Here is a 13,260-nt window from a genome sequence, read left to right as displayed (position 1 = left end):
TAGGATTAGCGCTATTACTAAGTGTAGAGATATTTAGCGTCTTTTTAGATTATCTCTTAGCTTTTATAGCATACACTATAGGGTTTAATATAGAAGCTAAAGACTAGCCTAGTTAGGTAGTACCCTATATCTCCTTATAGAGGGAGGTGTTATATAACTAATTAGTAAGTTGCTTAACTTGTTCCTCTAACCTCTTCTTTTTATATAGGGTTAATATATATTTATCTTTAAGGGAGGTGTTGCTTTAAGATTTCCTAGGAGTATAAGGTACCTTAAGAGACAGATAGGAAGCAGGTCCTTCTAAGAGGGCGTTGTTAATTAAGTCTTCCTTATCTAATTTCTTTCTATTAGTAAATAGGCTTTTAAAAGTAGCTAAACTAGATACCCTTCCTTTATCTTTATCTAATATTTTCTAGTTAATAAGAATAATATATCTTTTCTTTTTCTTTTTAGGGGGTTTAGTTATAGAAGGATATTAGCTTTGCCTCTAATTCCTCTAGGCTTTTAGTACTCTCTAGGTCTCTACCTTAACGCAATCTAACGCGATTTTTCTAAAGGTAATCTAGCACCACCTATAGGTCTAGAAGTCTAAGCCTATAGGCTTTAGTCGTTAGAAGTTCTAATAGCTATTCTAACTATAGGGTTGCAGGGTTAGATAGCTACTAGAACTAAATTAGTAGCTTAAAATAATAATAAGTGCGATATTCTTAAATGCTATTACTAGCTAGGATAATATTCCTCTTATAACATAATAACTTAGGTAGGTAGGGCATCTAAAAGGTATCCTATATAACTTAAGGGCATATAGGAGTGCGCGTTAGTATAGAAAAGGATAAGATTCCTACACCTATAGGTCTTGTATAAAAGGATAAGAAGAACATGCCTATCCTAACTATAGGCGAGCTGTTCTCTATATATATTAGTGAGTTAGGCCTTTATTAGGCCTAACTTGGTATAGAACAATAGGCAGGTAATTCTGCCTTATTGTTACACTTATTATTACACTACCCCCTCCTATAGAGAAAGGATAGTCCCTATCCTTATAATAAGGTTTAGATCCCTTATTAAAGAAAAGTTCTTACAAAATAAATCTACCTTTGCCTCTACCTTTACCTTTACTTCTTGTTCCTAGGGCACAGACCCCTATCCTTAGCCTACCTATAACTAGCCCTTTACCTACTAACTTTCTTATTCCTATATCCCTAATTTTTTAATTATTTAACCTAATCTATCTAAAATCTAGTAAGTATTTAATTTATATAATTAAGCAGTTGCTAATCTAAATTAGAACCTTTAGCTATGCTAGTACTAGTACTACTAGGAGTCCTCCCTATTACTTATTGCGCTCTCTATATAAGGGTAGTTAGGGCTCTACCTAGGGGCAAGTTTAATAATTTTAATTTTAAGTTAAAGAATTCTAAGAAGTGCTAGTACTATATCCCCTAGAATAAGTATTATAATCTAGTAAGTATCTAAGTCTAATAGGGTTCCTTTACTAATCCTAGTAGATTCCTTCCTTTATTAGCTAAGAGTACTCTACCCTTAGGGGTGCTCTAGATAAGTACTATAGCCTAGTAGTAAACCCTGCTAAAGGGGATAAGGATAAGGATACTATAGTTGCTTATTAGAAGGATATTAAATAGTTTAAGGCTACTATTTAAGAAACTACCTAAAACCTAGCTAAGTGCGTTACTATTACTAATATTTAGACTAAGGGTATAGAAGCTACTAAAATCCTTATAGCTACCTATTATACTACTATATCTAATTTATATTAGCTTTAGAATAGTATTTATAAGATAGTCTTAGTAGTTAGGGGCTTAATAAGGGCTATTAATAAACTTAAAGAGGAAATAGTACTAAATTAGGAGGCAACCTTCCTAGTATAGGCTAAGATAAAGGCGCTTAATAAGAAAGTGTCTAAATTAGTTCCAGCTCCTACACCTGCTCCTGCAGCTGCTCTGCAACCTCCTACACTAGCTATCTAGAAGCTAGCTAAGAAAGGTAGTCTAGGTGCTATCTTAGCTAATATAGAGTCTAAACTAGGTTCTAATAGAGAGATAGATATATAATAAAGAGGTTTCCTAGGGGTAGTGTCCTAGGAATCTTAAAGGTTCTAGGATAGTTCTAAATAGGATATAAGAATAAATAGCAACAAGAATAATAGTAATAGATAGTAGTTAATAGTATAATATATAGCTAAATAGGATATAAATTAGTCCTAATATTAGATATAATTATTATAAAGTAATATTAGATCCTCTTTGCCTTTTTCCTAGGCTTAAATCTATTTTAGTACGCTGCGTAGGGGACCTAGCTAATTTAGATACTATTAGTAGAATACCTGTAATTTATAGGGAGCACCTATAAAGTTATAGGTAGGATACTAAATAGAATTAGGATTATGTCTAACCTACTTAACCTTATATTTTAGCTTAGATTAATATAATTTGCTAGCTAGGATTTCTTCTACCTCCTATTCCTCTACACCTTGTATAGGGGTACTAGGGGGTTTTAGAGCCTCTTATCTAGGTAATAGGTCTTAGGGATCTTTATATAGTATATTAGGAGAGAAAACGTTATAGATCTTAGAACTAGGTAGCAATTAGAGGTAATACGCGTGTCCTACTTGTTCTAATGCCTTAAAGGGACCTTCCTAGCGTTTAGATAGTCTTTAGCTAGGTTATAAAATAGCAAGATTAGTAGTAGATAAATAAATATAGTTACTAACCTTCTAGTTAACTAGATAGTTGTTATAGACTAGCCTTAAGGGAGAATGCAATAAGCGTTAATAATAGTATTTAGTATCTTAAAGGAGAGGTAAGCCCTCCACGCCTTTTTATAGGTGTCTAGTGTGTTCGCTTAGTAGTAGTGTTAGACTTGGTCTGTCTTGTGTTAGACCTAGGCTTAGGCATAAGCCTAAGCCCTTTATATACCTCTAACCTTCCCCTATAAACTATTATAAAATTATCTTTCTAGGGGTCTAGGGGTATATCTTTGTCCTCTATAATCTATATTAGGCTTTATTACTATATTTTTTAGTTTTATTATTATATCTTTATATTTCTTCCTAATTTATAACAGGCCTATATATTAAGTAGTACGCGCGCGTGGCGTCTATACACTTATTTTAGCACCTTACTATAAAAGTTCTAATATAGCTATCCTACCCTACTATAAATTTCCTAAACTTACTTTATTATACAACAGATTTTCCCTACTAATTAGCCCTCTCTCTACTCTTTCTCTATAAATCCTGCCTATCTAGCCCCTATTATATCCTTGTCTACCGCTGCTAGTGCTAGTAGTAGGGATCTACTATAAGGTAGTTAGACCCCGCGCTAGGCCTACTAAGATAAGGTGTGTACTTCTAATATTCTCCCTATATTTCCTATACTAACTTTTTGCTTAGTATATATCTCCCTAAATATAGTTACTTAGTAGCTTTATTATTTCTAGTAACTTAGATAATAAGAAATATAATAGTAGCTTTATAAAGCTACTTCCTTATAATTAGTATATTAACTAGCTTTATCTCTTTAGCAAGTATAACTATTAGGAAGGTAGTAGTAAGTTACCCTTAATTTTTGTTTTCTTTATAGTAAGTTCTAACTATATCTAGGGTGCTTATATAAGTCCTACTATTATAGCTATAAGACCTATACTTAATTAGAAGCTATCCTTACTAATAATCCTAATATTTACTAAGCCCTCTGCAACTAGCTTTAGTTTTATTATAGTTACTAGGAGGATCACCTCTATATTGTAAAGAAGGGGACCCTTAGCACCTTTATAGGGAAATCTACTAAAGGCACCTATTACTAGTTTATACTATAGTTCTACTAGCTCTACTATTATTTTAAGGATCTTATATTAAGGGCTTAAACTAATAATACTATTACTTTACTTACCCTTACCACCTACTTGCGCGCCTATAATTAGTATTAGCTTAGTACTATTATTCTATCTACTACTAGTACTCTAGTATTTCTACTTTAGTCTACTATTACGCCTTTATATAGTAGTTATAGCAACAATAATATTATATAGCTTACTACTACTACTAGTGTTACCTTCTAGCGTATTAACTAGCGTATAAACAAGACCTAGGCCTAAACTAACCTTTATATTAATAAGCTTAAGAGTGCTGCTAAGCGCACTACCTATAGTATTAAGACTCTTATTATTAGTATTAATTTTCCTTTATTCCCTTTATATATATTCTAATATTTACTTTCTTTAGGCCTAGGGTGCTACGCGTTAGTAAACTTTTAAAGCACTACCCTCCTCCTACTACTACTACTACTATTGCTTATACTTATTAACTAAGTCCTCCCCTACCTACGCCGCGCGTAAGCGTTACTACTATTACTAAGAGACGTAGAGGCGTTAGAATAATATAAATAATAGTTTAGGGGGAGCTAGGGGGGGGTTAGTTATAGATAGTAATAGTATAGATACTACTACCTAATTATTAGCTATCTTATAAAACTTTAGTAGTAGGGCACTTGCTTAGAGTATTATAAGGATAAATAAAAGATATCTCTAATACCTTTCTACTTCTTAATTATAATAAAGGTCTAAGTTATTATTCTAGTTTCCTTTTACCCTTACTTCCTAGTTTTTATACGTATTAGGCTATTATTATACGTGGCATCCCTATACTATTCCTTAAACCTATCTAGAGCCTTAGTATCCTACACTACCTCTAGTAGGTGCTATATTAGATTAACATACCCCTTCTATTTTACTAGGACTTAACACTTCCCTTTTCCTCTTATATTCTTTGCACAAAGGATCTCTTCTACTTCCTATTTATCTAGCGTTATATCTTTATTTTCTAGAGTAACTATTAGACCTAGTTATAAGTCCTAAAGCTTCTAGCTTAGCAGCGGGTTATTAGCAGCTCTCTCTAGTAGATCCACATTGTGAAGGGCTTAGGCTTATACCTAAGCCTAGGTCTAACACAAGACAGACTAAGTCTAATACTACTACTAAGTGAACACATTACACACCTATAAAAAGGCGCAGAGGGCTTACCTCTCCTTTAAGATACTAAATACTATTATTAACGCTTATTACATTCTCCCTTAAGGCTAGTCTATAACACACATGCATAGTCTTATATAAGCTCCCTAGTAAGTCTAATACTACTATAAGTAGAGTAGGAACTTCTATTACTTTATACTTTACCTATAGCTAGTTAAACTTTTTACTTAGTTAGTTTATCTTTATATTACGTATTGTAAACTAAACTATATTACTTTTTAGGAACTTTTTAGCTAGGTGTTAGGACTAGTTTATTACTTGTTATTATTATTACTATTAGAATATAATAGTAGCTTACGCTAGCTCTACACCCCTCTATAGGTGCGATAAGAACGCTACAGCCTCTCTATAAGGATTCTTAGGCTTTACTAGTAGTAATATTAACTTTTATAGCGTGTCTATAGTATACCTATTTAAAAGTAGATTTAGGCTAATACTAGTTATGCTAGAGTCCCTATTATTAAGTGTAAGTTAGTAGGCTAGCAGGTAGTTAGGCTAGTTAGTCTGCTTAAAGCATACTATTATACGCAGCACTACCTACACTTCTTAGTTTGCCTACTCTATCCTGCTGTCTATCTAAGGGTAGTATATAGTAGATAGTAACTAGTTTATCTTTATTATCTAGTATAATATTATCTAGAAAGATCCTAACTAGTTAGAGCCTTAGTTAGTAATAATAGAGGATAGGAAGCCCTAGAACTACTACTAGTTATCCTAGAAGATCCTTACACAATAATTAGCTACTATAGAGACTATTACTTTAAGCTAAATATATTTAGATAATCTATTAGTAATAACTAATAGGTACTAAGGTTTACTATTATCTTTTATAGGTAGGTTAACTATAAAATCTATAGATATTTAGGACTAGTATTATAACGCAACTAGTATAGGTTATAATAGACCCTATTAGCGCTTCTAGGAGATATAAGTACTATAATAATAGTAGTTTTAAATATACTATGTAACGTCTCCTAATATTCTATCCTAATAATAGTTATAGTGTAGTATTTAAATTATTATATTCTTTCCTAGATATCCTACTAAACTTAATTTATATACTTGCTATATAATAGTAGTTATAAGGGGTTCCTATATTAGTAACTAAATAACACCCCTCTAGAGCAAAGTGCCGTGTGCGCTAATTATATAGTCCCTAATCTATTGCTTTATATTAGCTAAAACTAGGAAAGACCTAGTGCCTTTCTAAACCGCATTAAGACGTACTTAGTATATCTTATCTTCTAGTACTACTTTGTCCTATAGTGTCTATATATACAGGTTAGTAAAGAGGCTAGCGCCCTTTAGTAACTTAGACGCCTCCTCTACTTCTAATACTATAACCTAAATTAATTTAGGGCGTATTACTAACTATAGTGTTACTTTAGAGGAGTTTAAATCTTGTAGTTGCCTACTTAAGGTATTAGGTTATCCTGCAAGATAGCTAGGTCTATACTATAGGATATACTAATATTTTAAAAGTTCCTCTACCTAGTAGTACTATTACTTGCTTAAGCTTTAAAGGCTAGTAAAGTACTCTAAGTTTTTATAGTCTATAAATATTGTAAATAGCTTATAAACGCTCTATAACTCTACTAACTAACTTTTAAGATACTTAATAATAGCTAGCAATTCCTTATTATATATAGTATAGTTTTATCTCTCTAGTATTAGTGCTATAGAGTAGTAAGTAACTAGGCGCTAGACGCCCCTAACTTTTTACAATAAGCAACCCCTAAGAGCGTATGCTAAATAGTCTACTTTTAATAATATTTCTTTAGCTAGGTCCTATTATATTAATACTAGTCCTAATATAAACGCCTTTTTTAGCGTATTAAATATACTTTATTCTTCCTCTCCCTATTAGAATAGGGTGTTCTTCCTAGTTAGTTAGTTTAAAGGTGCTGCTACTTTAGAAAACTTTGTAATAAAATTATAGTAGAAGTTAGTAAAACCTAGAAAACTCCTTACCTCTCTTATATTCCTAGGGGATTCCTATTCCTATACTACCCTAAGCTTTTTAGGGTTAGGTCTAAGTAATTTACCTACCTTAATAATATAGCCTAGGTAGCGTACCTCCTTAATACTAAAAGTATATTTCTCTAAGTCTAGGTATAGTCCTACTTCTTTTAATAGCGTAAGTATACACTTTACTTTTTCTATATAGTTAAACTAGTCTCCTCCTAAATAAATTAGGATATTATTAAGGTAGGCTATTATATATAATCTAAGTAACTCTATAAGCAAAGTATTAATATATTATTAGAAAGTAGATAGCGCACTACTAAGACTAAATAGATATACTAACTATTTATATAACCTAAACTAGGTATAGAAAGTAGTTAAGGACTTATAACCTTCTACTATTCTAACTTTATAAAAGGTAGCGTAAATATCTACTTTTATAAACTAATTTACACTAGATAGTGTGTGTAAAGTTTCCTTAATAAGTAGTAGTAGGTATTAGTCTAAGGTTATTATACTATTAAGTATCTAGTAGTCTATATAAAGACGCTAACTACCTAATAGCTTCTTTACTAGTAACACTAGAGCTTTAGCTATAGAAGAGCTTGCTTAGATCTAGCCCTTGTCTATTAATCTAGTAAGTTATATTCTTAGTTCTAGTAATTAATTACGTGATATAGGGTATAGGGGACCCTATAGGGGGTTAGGCTAGGTTCTATCTAGGAGAGTTATTAACTAAATATAGTAATCTGTACTACCTTAATAAGGTAGCAAACTACTTGCTAACCCTTTATTTAATAGGTCCTTAAACTCTTATAGTTCTAGTAGTAACTTTATCTTTCTAGTTTTATACTTAGGTTTATAGGGAACTATATTACTAGTAATATAGATAGTATATATATTAATAGGACTTCCCTTATTAATACTTCCTAGATATTTTATTAGGCGCAAGTTATATATTACCTATAATATATCTAGTATATTTATTACAAAAATTTATACCTATATATCTTTCTATTAGGATTCTTAATTTAGTAACCCTACTATAACTAAACCTAAGATAATAGAGATATAGGTAGGATATAGGTGTCTCCTGCTCTCTTATACTACTATATTTCCTGCCTTCCTAATTATTAATTTGCCTTATAGAATATCTATAACAACGCCCTCTCTATAAAGCTATAGTCTACCTAGTATTAGTTAATAGGAAAGACTAGGTACTATATAAGCTAAAAGCTAAGACTGCTAACTATCTAAATTATAGTCTAATACTACTAACTATGCAATTCTTATACCCTTAGTAATTTCCTAGGTATATTATAAGGGTTGCGGGGGAATATTAATAAAGGTCCTACTAATCTATCTTGCTAACTTTTCCTTAACTATACTAAAATACTAGTATCCTAAATTAACTATTACTTAAGCGTTCTCTACTCTACCTAGGAGGAGGGGAATAAAGAAGGGAGGATTATTTAACCCTGCCTTAATATCTAGGGGATACTTAATAGCCTCTACTATTAATAATTCCTCTATTATAGTGTCCTTCTTATACCCCTAACTTAGCCTAGGGTTAAGGGTAGCTAGTTTCCTAAATTAGGGCCGCTTGCTAATACTATAAGTATCTTAACACCTACTAGTTATAGTAATAGGGTATTAGGATATACACGTACAAAATAACTGCCCTATCTATACTAGGTATAGACCTCTGCTAGTTTCTGTGCATTAAATAGGTCCTATAGGATCTAGTTAGGACGTGATATTAGTAGTTTAGTAGGTGCACTTAATAAGGCTACTACTTCTACTATATTTATATTGCTATCCTAATCTAAGTTAGACTTCTACTAGGGTTCCTTAGACTTACTAGCCTAAAGAAAGCCTAGTTCTAGAGAGGCTATTTTAATATCTACTGTAATTATCTTATATTCCTCTATAGCTGCGTTATAGTTTATCCTAGAGACTCCCCTATTAAGGGAAACTAAGCGTATATAACTATTAAGAGATTACTAAAGTTATAAAAGCTTCTATTTATTATCCTAGTATAAACCTCCTAACTATATAAGAAGCTATATAATATTTATAAAGAACTCTATAAAAGGCTAATTTTAGCCCTAATATAAGTATTCTAACGTAACTTAGGCGCGCCCCTACCTATAATAGTTACTATAATAGAACACTAGGTAGTTAAGAAACCTACTTATATCCTAATACTTACGTGTACTATCCTTAAAGTATAGTGCTATAGCGCGCTAGACTATAGGTAATAGCTAGGACTAAATATATATAAACCTTGCCTCCTTATCCTTAATAAAGACCTTGTCTGCACGTAGTTTAAATTCTATAGTTATTTACTAGAAGGAAAAGTTTACCTTAGTGCTATTATATAGCAAGCTAACTAGGAAGGGTTTATATTATAAGGTAAAAGGGGGTAGAGGTAGTAGGTTATTAAACCTAGCAGGCTTAGAGGTAGGTTAGGATAGAATCTAATTGCGTATTTCCTTATTCTATTAACGTAGTATAGCTATTATAGCAGAGTCTTAAGCCTATTATTCTATTAATCTATAGACCTACTATATTAGCCTTTCTACTATATTAGGTTACACCTAATTCTTCTAAATATCTAGCGCGTCTATCTCTTATTACTACTATAGTATATTTAGAAGAAGATACTAAAATATTATAGACTAGCCTTAAGGGAGAATATAATAAGCGTTAATAATAGTATTTAGTATCTTAAAGGAGAGGTAAGCCCTCTACGCCTTTTTATAGGTGTCTAGTATGTTCGCTTAGTAGTAGTGTTAGACTTAGTCTATCTTATGTTAGACCTAGGCTTAGGTATAAGCCTAAGCCCTTTACAATAGTAATAGTAATTAGTAGTAGAGCGTATTTAGTCCTAAGCTCTTTCTATATTTTCTTTAGCAATCTTCTATATATTGTGCATCTAAGTAGCAAGGGTTAAGGCGTCCTTATAGTTTAGTTTCTCTAGTATAGTAGATAGGGTCTTTTCTAGTTTCTAATACTAACTTTGCTTTAGTAGGGAGCTAAAGAGGAGCTAATATACAGCTATACTAATAGATAAATATAGAAGAGTACTTTAGGCACAGTCTATTATAGGTAGTAGCTTGCTCTAGTTATCCTAGTAATAGGATATAAAAGGCCTTAGTCTCTAATTAATATACTTGTTTATAATCTTAGTTTGTCTATTAGTTTATTTATAGTAGGTAGTAAAGAGCTTAACTTTAGTGCCTATAATATAATAGAACTTAGACTAGAAACTAGATATAAACTAAGGACCTTAATTAGAAATAATAGTATCTAGAGTGTGTCTAAATTAGTACACCTACTATATAAATAAGGTGTAACAACTTAGGTAGGTAGGGCATCCAAAAGGTATCCTATACAACTTAAAGGCATATAGGAGTGCGCGTCTATATAGAAAAGGATAAGATTCCTACACCTATAGGTCTTGTATAAAAGGATAAGAAGAACATGTCTATCCTAACTATAGGCAAGCTATTCTCTATATACATAAGTAAGTTAGGCCTTTATTAGGCCTAACTTAGTATAGAATAATAGGCAGGTAATTCTGCCTTATTGTTACACTACCCCCTCCTATAGAGAAAGGATAGTCCCTATCCTTAGGATTAGGTTCAGATCCCTTATTAAAGAAGAGCTTTTTGCAAATAAATCCACCTTTACCTCTGCCTTTACCTTTACTTCTTCTTCCTAGGGCACGGACACCTATCCTTGGCCTGCCTATAACTAGCCCTCTACCTACTAACTTTCTTATTCCTATATCCCTAATTTTTTAAATATTTAACCTAATCTATCTAAAATCTAGTAAGTATTTAATCTATATAATTAAATAGTTACTAATCTAAATTAGAACCTTTAGCTATGCTAGTACTAGTACCACTAGGAGTCCTCCCTATTGCTTATCGCGCTCTCTATATAAGAGCAGTTAAGGCTCTAGCTAGGGGCAGGTTTAACAATTTTAATTTTAAGTTAAAGAATTCTAAGAAGTGCTAGTACTGTATCTCCTAGAATAAGTATTGCAATCTAGTAAGTATCTAAGTCTAATAGGTTTCCTTTACTAATCCTAGCAGATTCCTTCCTTTGTTAGCCTAGAGTACTCTGCCCTTAGGGGTGCTCTAGATAAGTACTATAGCCTAGTAGCTAACCCTACTAAAGGGGATAAGGATAAGGAAGCTATAGTTGCCTATTAGAAGGATATTAAGCAGTTTAAGGTAGGGTATAGGTGGCGTTCTATATTAAAAGTAGTAAGATAATCTACTATAGTCTTGAAATTATTGTGCCAATTCTGTTAGAAAGCGAGGTTTAGCATCCTTAGGGAAGGTGTGATCTTTATCTAGAGGTAGTAATACCACTCTAATTAGGGTACTTCTCCTCTAATAGCAAGACTCTAGAATTATAACTTAAAAGCAGGGAACGTCTCTATATTAGTTATGTACAGGCGGTTAAATACAGTCTAACTCTTAGCTATCTTATTTCTAGTAATAAAGTAAGTTTAAAGGAGGGTAATTATTTCCTTAGCTTTTTAGAATTAAAGACTTAGGGAATTAGATAGGTAACGTGGCTCTAAGTATTCTCTTGCTAGTCCTAAGCAGTGTCCCTAGACTAACGCTATCTAAGCTCTAGAAGAGGGGTAGTAATTAGCGTTAATCTCTAGCCTATCCTAAATAGATGCTTGCTATTATCTAAAAGTAGGATTAGCACTATTACTAAGTGTGGAGATATTTAGGGTCTTTTTAGATTGTCTTTTAGCTTTTATAGCATACACTATAGGGTTTAATATTAAAGCTAAAGACTAGCTAGGTTAGGTAGTACCCTATATCTCCTTATAGAGGGAGGTGTTATACAACTAATTAGTAAGTTACTTAACTTGTTTCTCTAACCTCTTCTTTTTAAATAGGGTTAATATGTATTTATTTTTAAGGGAGGTGTTGCTTTAAGATTTCCTAGGAGCACAAGGTACCTTAAGAGACAGATAGGAAGAGGGTCCTTTAAGGAGGGCGTTGTTAATTAAGTCTTCCTTATCTAATTTCTTTCTATTAGTGAATAGGCTTTTAAAAGTAGCTAAACTAGATACCCTTCCTTTACCTTTATCTAACATTTTATAGTTAATAAGAATAATAAATCTTTTCTTTTCTTTTTAGGGGGTTTAGTTGTAGGAGGATATTAGCTTTGCCTCTAATTCCTCTAGGCTTTTAGTAGTCTCTAGGTCTCTACCTTAACGCAATCTAACGCGATTTTTCTAAAGGTAATCTAGCACCACCTATAGGTCTAGAAGTTCAAGCCTATAGGCTTTAGTCGTTAGAAGTTCTAATAGCTGTTCTAACTATAGAGTTGCAGGGTTAGGTAGCTACTAGAACTAAATTAGTAGCTTAAAATAACAACAAATGCGATATTCTTAAATGCTATCACTAGCTAGGATAATATTCTTCTTGTAATATAACAACTTAGGTAGGTAGGGCATCTAAAAGGTATCCTATATAACTCAAAGGCATATAGGAGTGCGCGTCTGTACAGAAAAGGATAAGATTCCTACACCTATAGGTCTTGTACGAAAGGACAAGAAGAACATGTCTATCCTAACTATAGGCGAGCTATTCTCTATATACATAAGTGAGTCGGGCCTTTATTAGGCCTGACTTGGCATAGAACAATAGGCAGGCAATTCTGCCTTATTGTTACACTAAATAGGATTAGGATTGTGTCTAACCTACTTAACCTTATATTTTAGCTTAGATTAATATAATTTACTAGGTAGGATTTCTTCTACCTCCTATTCCTCTACACCTTATATAGGGGTACTAGGGGGTTTTAGAGCCTCTTATCTAGGTAATAGGTCTTAGGGATCTTTATATAGTATATTAGGAGAGAAAACGTTATAGATCTTAGAACTAGGTAGTAATTAGAGGTAATACGCGTTTCCTACTTATTCTAATACCTTAAAGGGACCTTCCTATTATTTAGATAGTTTTTAGCTATATTATAAAATAGTAAGATTAGTAGTAGATAGATAAATATAGTTACTAACCTTCTAGTTAACTAGATAGTAATAGTAATTAGTAGTAGAGCGTATTTAGTCTTAAGCTCTTTCTATATTTTCTTTAGCAATCTTCTAGGCGTTGTATATCTAAGTAGTAAGGGATAAGGCGTCCTTATAGTTTAGTTTCTCTAGTATAGTAGATAGGGTCTTTTCTAGTTTCTAATACTAACCTTACT

Source organism: Plenodomus lingam (assembly GCF_022343315.1).
Source record: "Plenodomus lingam strain CAN1 chromosome Unknown contig_22, whole genome shotgun sequence".
Classification (NCBI taxonomy): Eukaryota; Fungi; Ascomycota; class Dothideomycetes; order Pleosporales; family Leptosphaeriaceae; genus Plenodomus; species Plenodomus lingam.
The sequence above is the reverse complement of the archived record's forward strand: the minus strand, read 5'-3'. Positions refer to the sequence as shown.